This window comes from Peromyscus eremicus, chromosome 22, assembly GCF_949786415.1.
Source record: "Peromyscus eremicus chromosome 22, PerEre_H2_v1, whole genome shotgun sequence".
Taxonomy (NCBI): Eukaryota; Metazoa; Chordata; class Mammalia; order Rodentia; family Cricetidae; genus Peromyscus; species Peromyscus eremicus.
In genome coordinates, this window is record NC_081437.1 from 2,990,210 (window position 1) to 3,007,075 (window position 16,866).

The 16,866-nt window shown below is 36.6% G+C and overlaps 1 non-coding gene across 1 annotated transcript; it reads left to right on the forward strand.

Moving 5' to 3' along the window:
* The first annotated feature begins 13,685 nt into the window (after nt 1–13,685).
* Nucleotides 13,686–13,794, forward strand: LOC131897768 (U6 spliceosomal RNA). The gene has a single exon (XR_009375789.1). It is a non-coding gene; the product is annotated as a U6 spliceosomal RNA (small nuclear RNA).
* Nucleotides 13,795–16,866: the final 3,072 nt, after the last annotated feature.

The following is a 16,866-nucleotide window of genomic DNA, read 5'->3' on the forward strand; positions in this document are numbered from 1 at the left end:
TCAGAACAATAAGAATGAGGCAGAGCTGAGACTAACAAAAACATCTATTTCCCAGATGGCTCAGTGAAAGAGGAAGTAATGTTTCAAAATTGACTTTAAATTAAGACAGTTTGCATGAGGCCTTTGAGCTTAAAACTTTTAATGAGGAAGCTAACTTGCAAGAATATTTTAAGAATATTGTTAGTAAAGAAAGTATCAATGATCTCCTTTGAATTGTGGATTAAAATAATATTTAAACATTTTGATCTGTTCTTGGTTGCAGAGGAGAAAACTTTATCAAAGATGCAGATGCAGAATCACTAGCCATGAGCCTTTTTTCTAGCCTTCCAGAACAGGGGACAGTTTTTCAATTGGCTGACAGAGTCGATCTAATTTTTGTTCCAAATATTCAAAATAGAGGCATAAATCTGTAAACAAACATTTGAAGTACGCTAGGAGACACTACTTCATTGGGCTGTGCATAAATCATGGAAATTACTGTTTCACGGAAAACCAAAACTGAGTAGAGATTGAGGTAAGTGCCTTGATTTAGTTAAAACAGCTGTACAATGTTTACCTGTTTGAGCATAAGGTGTGATAAGTACTGTAAGGAGTAAGGATGCATACACATTGCAGTCTGTTTCTCCACTGTCAACACAAGACTGTAAATTGTATGAATAGGAGATTACACCTGCCATTTAGTCATTAGACACCTAATCCTTCATTAATTACAAACATTGGAGGAATGAATATGGAAACATAGAAGTAAACATTCGTGCATTTAGTTGTGTGTAGTATCAACAAAGTGGTTTTTCAAAATATGCAATATCGATTATGTAGGATTAGATGCAATCAAGCAGAATTAGAATACATAAGAGTTACGTTTAAAAACAACCTACTTTAAATCATTTTTTCAAAAGTAACACTTGTATTTTATTTTTTGTTATTTCATATGTATGTCTGAGAGATGTGCTATGCATTGGTTATTTACAATTTGAAATGTTTCCTTATGGATACAATCTGACAGATGCCTGTAATTCACTTGCCTCTGTAATTTTTAATTCTGAAAATGTTATTATTTTATGTTTATAGATGTTTTGCCTGCACATACATCTGTTTGCACCCACATCAAGTGCCCACAGAGACCAGAAGAAGGAACCAGAGTCCTGGAAGTGGTATTCTAGACAGTTGTGTACCTCCATGTGGATGCTGGGTGTACATTTGAAATAGCAGTAAGAATTCTCAGCCTGTGATGTACCATGCCAGCCTCTGAGGCAAAATTTTCCTATCAAATTCTTTGTTTTGGTTCAAAACATGAAAGTTTAAAACTGGTACAAAAAGTTAAATCTACCACATTTGAAAGTCAAGGAACCTAACTTACAGGTTACCAGTTCAATTGCTAGTTAAAAAGCAGAAGCAAAAATGCCTCTGTACAAAGGACAAGTTTGTTGGGAGAATCTATGATTCTCAAAAATCACTTGCCTTCTCCCTTAGCAGCTTGCATGTTTAGAAATTTTCTTTTTTTCTATTTTTCATATGTTGAAAATATAGATTATTTTCAAACAATATATATTCTGCTTGCTCCTTGCCCTCTCTCAACCCCTCCCAGTTACTCCACAACTGGACTTCCATTAGAATCCACACCCTTTCTGACTCACTTCAGAAAACAGGCATCTAAATAATGATAATAATAATACAAAATAAAAAATATGAAATAAACTGGATAGGAAGAAAAGAGAAGGAAAAGAGTCAAAGAAAAAAAGCATAAGAAACACATATAGATACAGAGACACACACTGGAATATGGACACACTGGAATCCCATAGAAACACAAAACTAGCAGCCATAATGTATACATTAAAAAAACCTGTAAGGTTAAAAAAAGAAGAAGGGAAAAAAGGGGGGAGAATTGCTCTAACAAAACATTAGGAGACAAAGAACCTCCAAATGAGCCATTAAGTTCTTTTTGTGTTGGTCATCTACTGCTGGGCATGGGGTCTGCCCTTAGAAGTGATTTGTACCCAAAGTGAGACGCCGTTGGAAAGAGCTAATTGTTTACATGTGAGTGGTTATTAATCGGACAGCTTTCTGGGTAAGGGTGACGGTTTGAGTTCACTTCTCACTTGAGTGCTGGGACCCCATCTGGTGCAGACCTGTGCTGCCTCTCTGCCTGCTGCCACAGGCTCTGTGAGTCTGCGTGTGCATAGATTCACTTGTATTTAGAAGATCTTAGTTCCTTGGTGTCTCCATCCCCTCTTACTCTTATAATCTTTCGCTTCCTGTTCTGCAGGGTTCCCCGATCCTGAAAGTGAGGGATTTATGTAGACATCCCATAAAGACTGAGTTGTCGAAGGTTTCTGACTCACTGCATATTGTCCTGCCAGAGTTCTGTGTATTTTTTTCACACCGGCTACAGGTGGAAGCATCTCTGATGGTGGCTGAGCAAGACACTGAACTGTGAGTCAAGCAGGATGTTGCTAGGTGTCATTTCATGGCTACATTCTTTTAGAGGAAGAGTAGTGTTTAGTTTACCCATAGATCCCTGGCCTATCTGTCTTAGGTATTAAAGTCACCCACTAGCCCTGTGTGATGGCCAATATGTGCTTTTAAATGTGCTACATTCTTTTAGAGGAAGAGTAGTATTTAGTTTACCCATAGATCCCTGGCCTATCTGTCTTAGGTATTAAAGTCACCCACTAGCCCTGTGTGATGGCCAATATGCGCTTTTAAATGCAATGGTGTTCCTTTTATGAACCTGAGTGTCCTTGTTTATACATATATTTAGAATTGCAATATCCTCTCAGTGGATTTTTCATTAGGTGAGTATGTAGTGTCTTTCCCAATCTCTTCTGGTTTGTTTTTATTTGAAATCTATTTTGTCACCTATTAAAAGGGCTACAGTTGCTTGTGTCTTGTGTTCATTTGCTTGAAATATCTTTTATTATCCTTTTATCATGAGATGATGTCTATTCTTTTTTTTTAATTTTTATTTTGCAATACAATTCAGTTCTACATATCAGCCACGGATTCCCTTGTTGTCCCCCCTCCAGCCCCCCTCACCTTCCCCCCAGCCCGCCCCCCATTCCCATCTCCTCCAGGGCAAAGCCTTCCCCGCAGACTGAGATCAACCTGGTAGATTCAGTCCAGGTAAGTCCAGTCCCCTCCTCCCAGGCGGAGCCAAGCGACCCTGCATAGGCCCCAGGTTTCAAACAGCCAACTCATGCAATGAGCACAGGACCGGGTGCCACTGCCTGGATGCCTCCCAAACAGATCAGGCCAATCAACTGTCTCACCCACTCAGAGGGCCTGATCCAGTTGGGGACCCCTCAGCCATTGGTTCATATTTCATATGTTTCCATTTGTTTGGCTATTTGTCCCTGTGCTTTATCCAACCTTGGTCTCAACAATTCTCACTCATATAAACCCTCCTCATTCTCGCTAATTGGACTCCCAGAGATCCACCAGGGGCCTAGTCATGGATCTCTGCATCCAGATCCCTCAGTAGTTGGATGAGGTTTCTAGCACAACAATTAGGGTGTTTGGCCATCCCATCACCAGAGTAGGTCAGTTCGGGTTGTCTCTCAACCATTGCCAGCAGTCTGTTGTGGGGGTATCTTTGTGGATTTCTGTGGGCCTCTCTAGCACTTTGCTTCTTCCTATTCTCATGTGGTCTTCATTTACCATGGTCTCCTATTCCTTGTTCTCCTTCTCTGTTGTTGATCCCAGCTGGATCAATGGGACCTCTTGAAACTGAGAAGCTTTTGTAGAGCAAAGGATGTCTATTCTTGATGCTTATTAGATTTGTGTCCTGTTTCTTAGTTTCTGTTGGCCTCTCTGCTTCTTCTGAGAGTGTGGTGGTTGTGTGTTGTCTGGTAGGAAATTTTTCTTGGATCTTGATAAGTGTGGTGACTTGGGATCCCAGGTAGATCATGTTTCTAGGTATTGGGAGTTGACAACAAGGAATGGGGAGAGGTTAGGACATCCATAGAAGGGAGCAGAGCCTGGTGTATGTACCTACAGGAACTGTGTAGATGCCTGGGATTGGGTAAAGATAAGGAGAGACCACAGCAGGTGGTCTGTAACAAAGCTGGGATAAGCCTTGCTTTGGGAATGGGAATTGGAGGAGGAGAAAGAGTGCAGGGAGCCTATCTGTTTCAGGACAGCGTGGCTTGTGAGTTCACTCTCTGTGAACACACAAGGGATAGGGTCCTGAATGAAGGCTATATATCTGCATGATGCGCAGGGAATGGGGGCAGAGTGGAAGGGGAGGCCGCAGCAGACAGTCAAATACAAAGCTGGGAATAAAACTCCAGGACTGGTATTGGAGGGGAGGAGAGAGAGTGAAGCACATATTTAGAAAATATTCTAAAATTGACTCATTTGTAACTTAACTTATACCTCAACAACAACAACACATAATAGGTAAGTTTAATTAGAATATATTCATAAAATAAGACAAAGTATTGTATTACATTCACTTTTACATAATATTTTATTGTTACAGTACCTTTTATTATCCAGTCAGATGAATTGTGGTCTTTTTCTTGTATTTGCTACATTCATCACTTATTTTTCAGTTACATAATCATATATTAAGCATTTAATATGCATCTGACATCAAGCTCCCCTATAGCAATACATAGAATACTCACTTAGTAGATGTCTTACCATTAGATAAAACAAAATCAATGTTTGGGAATGAAGTCAGAATATTCATTACCTCTGTGATACCACAGAGTATAAAACTGTATGGAGGAGGTAATTCATGACCAACTTCAAAATCCAAGATGAGCAGCTTGTTTACCTGGGATATGTTTCCCATAGAATATCTGGACAAATATTCAAACTCTGGAATCACTTTATTAATATGAGTAAGGTACAGAAAATGGTTGTGTTTTGACATATAGAATTTTAATTGTATTATATTTTATTATTCATATGTTTATTCATTTATTTAATTTTTAGAGTGGTCCATGCATGTCATATTTCACATGTGGAGGTCAGAGGACAATTTGCAGGATTCATTTTTCTCCTTCTAGTATGTGAACCCTGAGGTTCAAACTCAGATCAATAGGCTTGCCCTTCATTCAAGTGATTATTATAATTACAGCATCATATAAGATGATATAGATTATCACATTTACATTGAAAAAAAATTGACCACTGAAATGTTTTCTAAAGAAAGGACAAATTTCCCACTTCATAATGTGTCATAGTTGCTAACAATTTTCCTCTCAGACTCTAGTCATCTCCGAGATAAACAAGAAGCAGACAAACTCAATCTATAAACATTGAATGATAAGTAATTATATAGGATAGCAAGAACCAGTTTAGAATTGAAAAATTTGATCAGCACCTATTTTTAGCCTCAATGCAATGTTGTGTTTCAACATTTATTTCAACTACAAGTCACTGAATATAATTGAATTAATGGGTAGAAATAGTTTATATGGTATAGCCCTGTCTGCAAGCAACAATTAAGAATCTCATCCTGGTTCGATGGTATTAACCGTCATAGAATTAAACAAACATCCTTCAGACATAAATAGAAATTCACAACCACTGAAGTAACAATGTGACCCAGAAGATATCTGCTAATTTTCTTTATCATTTTTTCCTGTAGCCTGATGCAGTGCATCTATTGTAAGAACTGATCACATATGTAGCTCACATAACTGGATCCTAGAAACCTGACTTGGAGCAATAGGAGACTAAATAAATCATTTAAAACAATATCTATCATGTACACATCCAGTAAGTTTGAGACATTTTCAAATTTTGTGGGTTTTTTTCCTTTCAATTGAAAGCATTAAAAATTAAAAGTGGTTTCCTTATTGAAGATTTCTAGTTGGCTGTTAATTATTTTTATGTATATGTTATTCTGTAATTTATACATATGTATAATTTATATTATACTCATAATGTATAAACTGCAGTATACATTTGTGTATATATGTATATAAGCATGTAAGCATGTGTATGTGCAAATACGATATGTGAAAAATGTATTTAAAGTTAAATACAGTAAAAAAATACAATTAATTGAAAAACCTTAAACAACTAAAAAAAAAAAAGGAGAGGCATAAGTGACTTAAATATGGGATCAGGTGACCCACTTACTCAGATGGAGACTTACCAGTAGTATGGACACTCAGTACATCTATCACATTCAATGTGAATACAAGTTGGTTACCTGTTCTCAGTAGGAGATCTATTAATGGGAGCAGCCTGGAGGGGCATGATTATGGGGTCGTCCTAGGTTAAGAAGAGGGCATGGGTACTTTTGCATGTACTGTTCTTATATGAAGGCCAATCATCTGTCAATATCCATAATTGGACCAGGGGAAAGCTTTGCCATTCCCATGAGCCTGACACAGTGAAGGCCCTGTCATTCCTGTGCATCTGAAGGTTTGGCATCCTCTCATGGCTGTGCTCACAGAGCAAAACATGTTCACTCAGGACCTTATTTGCTCTCTGCAATCATGTGTATAGCTGATGGTGAAGAAGAGCTCTGAAAAAAAAAGCTGGAAAGGGAAAGAAAAATAAGACATGAATTAAGTAGTCTAAAAGCAAAGAAAATTGGGGGTTTTGTAATAGAAAAATAGGCATCAGTGTCAGAATATTCTGCCAATATTAAACTAAGGGTGAGATCTGAATGAGATCATTGAACATAGCAATATGACATCCAAATGAAAACTTTGGTGGGAAGTGTTTTAATTGAATGATTAATAAAATTCACTTGGGTATGAAGCTCAGGGTTGATCTTATCAATGGAAATTTGTATAATTTAACAACCTGTGAGATTATGAGTGCTTACAAACCAACACATGGAGCTTTAATTTACTAAAACTGTGATTGTATAATAATAATAATTAATAAAATGAACAAAAATCACAGTTATGAACATAGAAAGAGCAATAATGTATTTGTGACCCAGCATGATGTACAGAATAGCAATTTATACAATAGTAATATATAATAGATGACATATCAATGACTCTTCTTTTTACTTTGCTTCCTATCTCATCAACATAAATACACAGAGACATGAAAAGGCTCTGTATATGCAATCTTGTACTATTTAGCCAGTCCCCTTTCAGATGTCTGATATCCTAGCAATTTAATCAAATTCAGTTTATGCCTTATGCCTCTTTCTCACATGCTTGTTTTCTTTGTAGTTAGGAAACTACACTACACAGTAGGGAGGAAATTCTGTAATGTGGCATCACAATATCCTTAATTACATTACTTTATTATGTATAAGAAACTAGATATAAATTAACCTCTTTAGTTTTTGGTGTAAAAGGGAGAATTTGACAGATGGGCCACCTTAAAATAATGTTGAAAACATTAACATTTAGCATATAACTAAATTATGTTTTACAAAACCAATCTTCTTTTGTCTCTATCTTACTATTGTTAAATCAAATGTCTTCATGACATAAGGATTTCCTGTCATTTTAATCCTGACCTTTGACCTAAGAGTAATGAAACTGGCACTTCCTGGGAAAAGTAACATAAAATAACAACCATGCAAAGCATTTCAAATCAACAGGATTGAAAACTAAAGAGTGAGAAGCTTTGCATATAAATTGTGGAGGCCTACAGCTCAGAGCGTCCTTCCTGCGGCTGTGGCTCTTTGTCTCCTTTTATAATTTCTCTGTTTTATTTTTAATAACTGAAATTGATGCAGTTGTATCTTTGCTTACACAGCATGTATCCTCTGTTTATGTAGTATAAACCTTTTGAGAATCGAGACTTTTTCTTTCCATTCCATTCATTGTGAACTGTCTGCTACTTAGATCTGGAAAATTAGAGACCTTCACCAAACATTTGTTGAGTGAATGAGACGATTTTAGCCATTTTTTTTTATCAGACATCATACTTGACAGATTTCTCAGAATACTCTCTTTGTAGAATGAATATGCATTTAAATAGTAAAACGCAATTATTTTTCTTAAAATATCTAAACAAATAACTGGGACTAAGTAGTATATATGGAAAATGGGTGATAATATTTTGCAATGTTATTACCATAAGAAAAGTGGTCTATTTGTAGTGGTATAAAAGGAAGCTCAAACAGGCTTAGCAAGGTATTAGCTGAAGCAGGAAAGTTCAACAATGTCAAACTCTACTAGTGTCATACTCGACAAAAAGTGTAAAAATGAATTACATGTGTGCAGCACAGCTCTATGGAATGATAAAGGATTTCCCTTTCTGCACTTAGTTTGATTGTCACCTTCAGAAATGATAGCAGTTGTCAAAGTCAAAGAACAGTATTTTTCAGTGTAATTCCACTATCACTTACATCATTGATTCTCAAATGTTCATGTTCCGATGAAGCAACGGGTAATCTTAAATTGCATTTTCTTACAGAGTAGGTCTTAGTGGTGGGAACAGGACCCAAGAGTCTAAATCTTTAACAAGCTCTCAAGTGCTGTCTTTAAATTGTACTTTGTATAACTTGGAACCAGCCTAGAGAATATAACTCGAATAAAATTTTTTTTCTTCAATAATTCTTCAATAGACTTCTTCAGTTAAGCATTCTAACTATCGTAAATTTACTAGACCCAAATGGAGGAGTTGAAGGGAAGAATTTGACATGGGGGCCTGCAAGAGGCTCCTCAGGGCATTTCTTGAGAGCAAAGGCAAGGGATTACCCTGTCTGTCCCTTGTTGGTCTACATTCATTAGTCCAATGACTGCCTTTGTCATATCTTCTGCATAATCCAAAAGGGAGGGTCAGTCTGTTGGAATTATTTCTTGAAAAAAATGTTGTTTTTAGGAATGCCCTGTTAATGGTCCCTTTTTAGGTGACCTTGTTTACCACAACTGAAGCATTTGATATTACTATTTTTCTTCAAACCTCTGGAAATCATCTCTCCTATCCAAGCATCATCACGGTCATGAGATTCAATATTGATTATGTCTTGGATCTATTCTTCCAAGGGTGCTTGCTGATCTTGCCTTTAATGGCCTATTTACCCTTTTGCATTGTGCATTAGCATTTTCAAAAGACAGAGATTCAATTACTATTTGTCTAGCTTCTGAATTTAGTATCCTTCTATTTACTGCTGATGTCAGTCTTTGTAAGAAATCAATGAAGGTTTATTTTGTGGCCTGTATACCTTTTGTAAATGACACAATTTTCTATCTTACTTTTTCAATTTTGTCACAAGCATTCAAGGCTGCCATTAGGCATAAAGCTAGGATGTGGTCATCATATAAAGATTGTCTTTTTATATCAGCATAATCACCTTCTCCAAGAAGTTGGTCTTGGGATATTTTAATACCTCTAGCTCTATTTTGTTGTTCAATGGTCTTAGCCTCATCCTTCCATCAGGTTCTCCACTGTAATTGGTGACCAGCCTCTAAGACTACTGTAACCAAATCTCTCCATTCTTGAGGGATAATTCTAAGTTCACCTTGAGTTTAACATCTGCTTCTCAAAAGATGAATGGATGTCATGTGGAACTACTGCTTCTTTGTATCTCCTCAAATTTAACATTTGCATAGGAGTCCATTCAGCTCATACACAGTCCGGGGGATAGATATCATTTGGCAGTTCCTATAAGGTTACTGGATAAATTAAAGTTGGCTGTTTGAAAGTCTTAGGCTGTTTCTCTGTAATCTTATAATGCAATGTGGAGATTGATTGTCCCTTAAGTTTCTCTGTCTGGGTCTGAATATTTCTATGATCTGTATTAATTAGTTTTTCCTTTAAAAACCTTTATCTTGGCATTCATATTAACCTATTTTTAATGATAAAAGAGAAATGATCAAATAATATTTATAATTGACACTACATAAATCCCATGACCATTAATTATCCTCTCATTTAATTGTTCCAATTTCAAACCATCTATTGTTATTGTATTATCATATAGAGACCAAACTCCCTCCATTGTAAAAATGTTTCCAATTTTTTAATGTGGGAAAAAACTTTTTTAAACTAATTCCTCCCTTTAAGAAATCCCAATTCACTCACCAAATCTGCCAACAATGACAATTCAGATGATGGTGTGGCAGAAACCCAAAAAGGGGTCCAGAGAAAGCCAAAAGGAAGAAACTAAAGAGACAGGTGTCTGAATGGGGGAACATGTAGAAGCAGCTAATTCCAGCTTTCCTGGAGCCTGAGCCTAGGTCTGAGCCCGAGCCTGAGCCTGAGCCTGAGCCTGGGCCTGGGCCAGACAAGTGGCTTTTTCATGAATTTATGCCCCAAGTTGGGCACCAGATTTTGTGTGAATCCTAAATGGTCTAATAATAATAATAATAATAATAATAATAATAATAATAATAATAACCGGAGCCAGATCTTGAGGTAAATGCTGAAAGATCAGAGAGACAAAGAAACAATCTATAGCTACTTCTCACCTCAACAACTCCACAAATCCTCTGACTGAATGTCTCTGAGTCTTCAGTCAAAAGGAGTCCAGCCAAAAAGGGGTTTTAGTTCCTGTCTCCTCATGCCTTATATACTTTTCTATGCCCAGCCATATCATTTCCTTTCTAGTACTGGGATTAATGGCATGTGTGCTTCCCAAATACTGGTAACAAAGGCATGAGATCTCAAGTGCTGAGATTAAAGGCATGTGACTCCAAAGTACCAGAATTAAAGGTATGTGCCACCACTGCCTGACTCTGTTTCTCTCCTAGACTGAATCAATCTCGTGCAGTCCAGGGTGGCTTTGAACTCACAGAGATCCAGACGGATCTCTGCCTTTTGAGTGCTAGGATTCAAGGTGTGTGCCACCACTGCCTGGCATCTGTGTTCAATCTAGTGGCTTGCTCTGTTCTCTGATCTTCAGGCAAATCTTATTAGGGTATACAATATGTAACCACAAGGAGGAGCCATTCAAGCTTCTAAAAGAGCCATTCAAACTTCCAACAGTCCTATCTAGCTATGACACCTATGAACCACAACAATGACCAGCATAGCATGAAAACCCTAAGAGTGAAGTCCACAGTCATAGCCAATATCTCTCTAATTGGACTTAAGACATTCTAACAAAAAGGAAATCATGGCTTTTGAGAACTATTAAAGTAAATAAGGTAGAGAGACTTAATGAAGACAAATCATTTCATAAACTATGGTATTTTTGCAAAAAGGTAAGCTTTTATTAGATGAAAAACCATCCAGAAAAAAAAGAGAGAGAGAGAAGCCAAGAAGACATAAAAAGTAAGTTCTTATACTTAATGCGAAGTGTCCCTTGGATAATGAGGAGTAAAGAATTCTTTCTTTTCTATTCTTATTACTAATTAATAAAAGGAACTGAAAAAGAACCAATTAATAATGAGTTCCTACTATTAGCTATGCACTTGAAGAGGTGATGAGCTGATATCTTTTTAATTACTCCCCTTGATTCCTAAGCAAATATTATACAGATGCTATTCCATTCTTTGTCTGGCTCTTGGATCAAACACAGGATGCCGATGTTGGCTTCTTAGGTTTTGTTGAAAACCACTCTAACAAAGACCTGGATTTAAATTACAGCTTCTACTTATTATGTGATAAAATACTTCTGATTCCTAATATTCACTGAAGCCAGGTCCTTTCATTCCTCACATGCATCATTCTCTCAGACTACAGAAAACAGTGCATGAATAGAGGATGGCAGCAAAGATGGAAAGACCTTTTGAGTGTTCATTGGATCAGTATGAGAAGCAGAAGCCTGTATTCTGCTAGGAGTGGAGGAGGATTTCTTGAAATAGAATATGTAGCAGATCAAGAGTTATTATAGAGAAACGATTAAATCGCTTGGATTTTTGATGCCATATCTTTGGAGCTTTCCTCGTTTTTGTTTTTAAATTGCTTGATTGTCTTTGTACAACTACCTAAAGATGACCCAGAGCTTAGAGATCTTAATTCAGTCTCAAAATTCTAGATCACCATGACATGGAATTTAACAGATTTCATAAAAAAAAATTCTTGAAAAATCATCCAGATAACGGAATTGGAACTAGAACATTATGTCAAACCTATCTGATATTAAAGACTAGTATTGATCAATAGAACTTTCTCTATTATCCAGCCTGATAGCCACAAGCTACATGTAGCTACTGAATACATGGTACACGGCTAATATTTGAAGGAATTGAAATTTTAAGGCAATTTCAAAAAGTGCAGGAGATTCCATTTTAGTATTGTTTCCATTGTAAAGTTCATTTATATTTGAAATTCAGTATCTACATATGATTGGGAGCAACACAATTGAACCACATATCTTTATATTTTATACATTCCTGTTTATTATTGAACTATTTTTTCTGAAAGATATTGAAGTATCTATAAATCTATTGTATATTGTACAAGCAATTTTTCCCACTAATTCATCATAATAATTTATGTAAGTATACAAATCACAAATAAACATATACATCAATAATCATCATGTAGCATCACATATAACATCAGTTTTATAAGAAAAGTAGTTGCAATTATTGAAGAGTGATAAAGCAAAGTAATCTTAATCAGGATTACAGGGTTCTAAATTATTAGCTTTTGCAACTAACTAGTATTAGAAAAAAGGAATCCTGATTAATAAGTATAAGAATGAATTAAATTTATTCTACTTATATGAATTCACTTACTCATTAACTTATGAATTCACTTATGCATTACCATAAGCCTTCACACATAGTTTCTTGACAGAAAGATTAGTAGTTTTTTGGTCACATTCAAGCAGTGGAACCAGCTTCCCTTTTTATATTCTTTTAAAATAAGAGAAGCTTAATAAGACTTGAGATACTTTTACATGAGAAACACAAGGCATCACACAGTTTGTGCGGGATAAACATTACAGTAACTGTAAATTCACAGCATTAGAGGGTACAAAAAAGGCAATTTCATACTCTGATTGAAAATTAAACAATATTGATTTCAATAATGTATATATTATGCTATTGAAAGGAATGGAAAGTGATTAGTGGCTAGGAATTGATATCAGCATGTCAGTAGGCAAAGATAAAACTGAGAATTGGGTCCAGAAATTATGCCAAAATCCATAGCCTTAGCCACTCTGAAGAAGAATAAAAGCAGAATAGTCATTATACTACTCCATCTGCTTTTGTGAATATCAACTCCTTTTACATTGAACTAAAACTCAAAAATGCATTGGCAGATCCCACAAGGGATACAGTCCAGGTATAATGTGAAGAATTTGAATTTCAGATTCTTCTGGAGGAGGATAAGCCAGCAGGAGAAAATCCGGTGTGTCTGTGTAGATGTATCAAATGGATATTTATCAGATATGGGATGTGAGAGACTATCCATGTTTCTAAAAGTCTCCATTATCACTGAAGCAAAAAAGAAAAAAAAAAGATTGACAGAACAAATTATTTGCTTCATCTAATAAAACAGTACTCATTCACCTTGATAGAGCTTCATCACTCCCAGTTATACCCATTTCAGGGTCATTCCACTGAAAAGCCCAGGCTTGTTACTGCAATGTGAAGTGCATTGCTAGAAAAATGTCACTCCTTATATTCACGGATGGCTTCCACAAAGAACTGGAACCATCTGACAGAACAAGTGAAACCAAAACTGTGCAGTTGCAAAAATAGAATGATTCACATAAAATCTGAATCTGAATGTTTTAAGAAAAATGTGTGAAAAATAAAAATCATAACCCATTGTTATGCTCTCATATGGGTTATAAAGTCAGTTTTGTTTTCAGGCTATGTGCTCACATAAGACATCTTTTCACTGTGCTTGCTTCAGCATCACATATACTAAAACTGGAATAATACAGAGAAGATTAGCATGACCTCTGCACAAGGATGACACACTCAAATTTGTGATGTGTTCCACATTTTTAAGGTGAAACAGATGAGACCTCCATGAGTAAACTGAGGGTGAGGGGGGACAACAGAGGGGAAGGGATGGAGGATGAGAACATAAGGGAATGGGATGGTCAAGCTGGGACAGGGAAAGAGTGAGAGAGCAATAAAAGAGATATTTTAATAGAGGGAGACATTATAGGGTTAGGGAGAAACCTGGTGCTAGGGAAATTCCCAGGAACCCACAAAGAGGACCCCAGCCTAGACTACTAGCAATAGTGGAGAGGGTACCTGAACTGGCCTACCCCGGTAATCAGATTGGTGAATGCCCTAACTGTCATCATAGAGCCTTCATTCAGTAATTAATGGAAACAGATACAGAGATCCACAACCAAGCACCAGGCCAAGCCCCAGAAGCCCAGTCAAAGAAAGGGAAGAGGGATTATATGAGGAAGGGGGTTAAAGATCATGATGGGGAAATCTACAGAGACAACTGAACCAAACCTGTAGGAAATTACAAACTTTGAACCAACAGCTGTGGAAACTGCATGGGGCTGAACTAGGCCCTCTGCATGTAGGAGAGACTGTTGTGTAGCTCAGTCTGTTTAAGGGGCCCCTGGCAGTGGGATCAGGTTCTATCCCTAGTGCATGAGCTGGTGTTTTGAGCCCATTACTTATGGTGGGACACCTTGCTCACCCTTGATGCAGGGGGAAGGGGTTTTTCCTGCCTCAACTGAATACACCAGACTTTGCTGACTCCCCATGGGAGGCCTTAACTTTTGGAGGAGGGGATCAGGGACTGGTTGGTGGGGGAGGCTGGGAGGGGAGCAGGAGGAGGGATAACAGGGGAACCTGTGGTTGGTACATAAAATGAATAAAAAAAATACTCAAATTTTTTAAAAAAAAGACATTTTTTCACTTAGCTGGGAGACACACCTGCTTGGAAACCAGGTACTGAAACAAAAAAGTTTCAAAACAAAGTGGGTGGGAGGATAAGACATTATATAGTCTAGCCAACTGTGTATACCTTACACCCTGATTACAGCAGATTTAAAGCTTTCTCCTTCTTTTTCCAGTGAATTTCTAGTCTGATTCTCTCTATTATAAATCTAATATTAAAGGAAAAAATTATCAGAAACTTCTGTACAAAATGTCTTTTCTTAGGGAGTACACAAATAGTTGAAATCACTTTCAGACTATATTAGTTTGACTTACACAGATACACAATATACATTCAGCATATGTTGAATTATATGATATATAAAAATATCTAAAAAATATTTTTAACTATCTGTTGGTAGCTGTCTAGATGAATATTGCATATTATTTCATTATTCACTTTTCATAAGGGATAATAATTTTCCATTATATAATGAATATTGGAATTTTCTCTTATAGATTATTTCATTAAAAAGTTTAAGTAATCTAGTGCTGTGGAATAATGCTTTTGTACACTGGTTTAATAAAATGCTGATTGGCTAGTAGCCAGGCAGGAAGTATAGGTGGGATAAGGAGACAAGGAGAATTCTGGGAAGAGAAAGGGCTGAGGCAGTAGACGCTAGTCCACTGTCTAGGGAGCAGCATGAAACAGCACACAGGTAAAGTCACAGAACATGTGGCGACATATAGATTAACAGAAATGGGCTGAGTTTAAATGTAAGAGCTAGTCATTGGTAGGCCTGAGCTAATGGCTGAGAAGTTTTAATTAATATAAGCTTCTGAGTGATTATTTTATAAGTGGCTTCAGGATTCATGGGGCTGGGCAGGACCAGGGAAAACTTCAGCTACAATCTAGGCTGCATAATAATTGGATATAGTCTGAAGGTTTTGGTAAGTGCAAACAATTCAATGTATATCTGATAGACTGAAAAAAATAATAATATTGTGAACTGTTAAAATCACAAAAGTGATGCAACTTGATCTTCCTAGGAGAAAGTTTTATGCAATGTATACAGATATAAAATAAAACATACAACTTTGATTACATTCAGTTCACAGTGGTTTAAACCATGACTCTGGAATTAGCATTGATTTGTGCTTCATGATTCCAACAACATAGAAGAAAGTGATTAAGTATTAGTAGAAGTAACAGGATGGAGACCACTACAGACAAGCCCACTTGGCAAAAATATAACATTATGGAGCTCAGTTACAATTGATACATCTACAGCACAACACCTGCACCAAAGGCTCAAATATCATTGTGGAAGGGGCAGAAATAGTCAGAGCCACATGAACAGGAAATTTATTATGAAATTGTGCCTCATAGAAATGTCACAGATGCTATACCTGTGAAGTCTCACAAACACGGCTTCCTAAATGTGACCTTAACAAGTAAGACACCAATAAACATGCTAATGTGGAAGGCAAAAAGTTCACCAGACCCCAAGCTTAGACAAGGGACTACAAGTAACTACAGTAATGCTGAGAACAGGAGAAATATTCTTCCTCAAGGAAGAGTATACAATTGGTTACTCAATACCAAATGATCATCCCTGAAATGTGTGTGTGTGTGTGTGTGTTATTATATATATATATATATATATATATATATATATATATATATATATATGTAACATTATATGGATTGATTTGGTTGTACTTATATATTTAAGAACACATGGACTCACCACTTTTACACCAACAATATCTCAAAAATTAAAGAAAAAGATGCCATGAATATGAATGTAAGTAAGGGAGGGTACATAGGAGGGGTTGGCAAAAGGCAAAGGAAGGTCAGTAATGATGTAATCATAATATAAAGAAAAAATAAAGTGACAAACAAACCTAGGAAGTTGCCTTATGACAAATCTCTGTCTTCATCAATAAATATCCATTAATGAAATACAACTAACACTACCAATACAAATATGTCTGATTCATATACTTCAAATATCCATAGAGGACCTCAATACTCTATGACATGGAACCTCAGTATTTTTCTGGACCCCTGGGCTCATCAACACCCTGACCATTAATCTAAGAAGTGATAGTACAAATAGGCACTACTCTAAAAGGGTCCAGTTGAACACAGAAGCTCTGAAGTGCCCAAGGCTCTGTACCATTAAATGTTGTCATTTTTTGTATCACAGAAGACAGAGTACTTTTC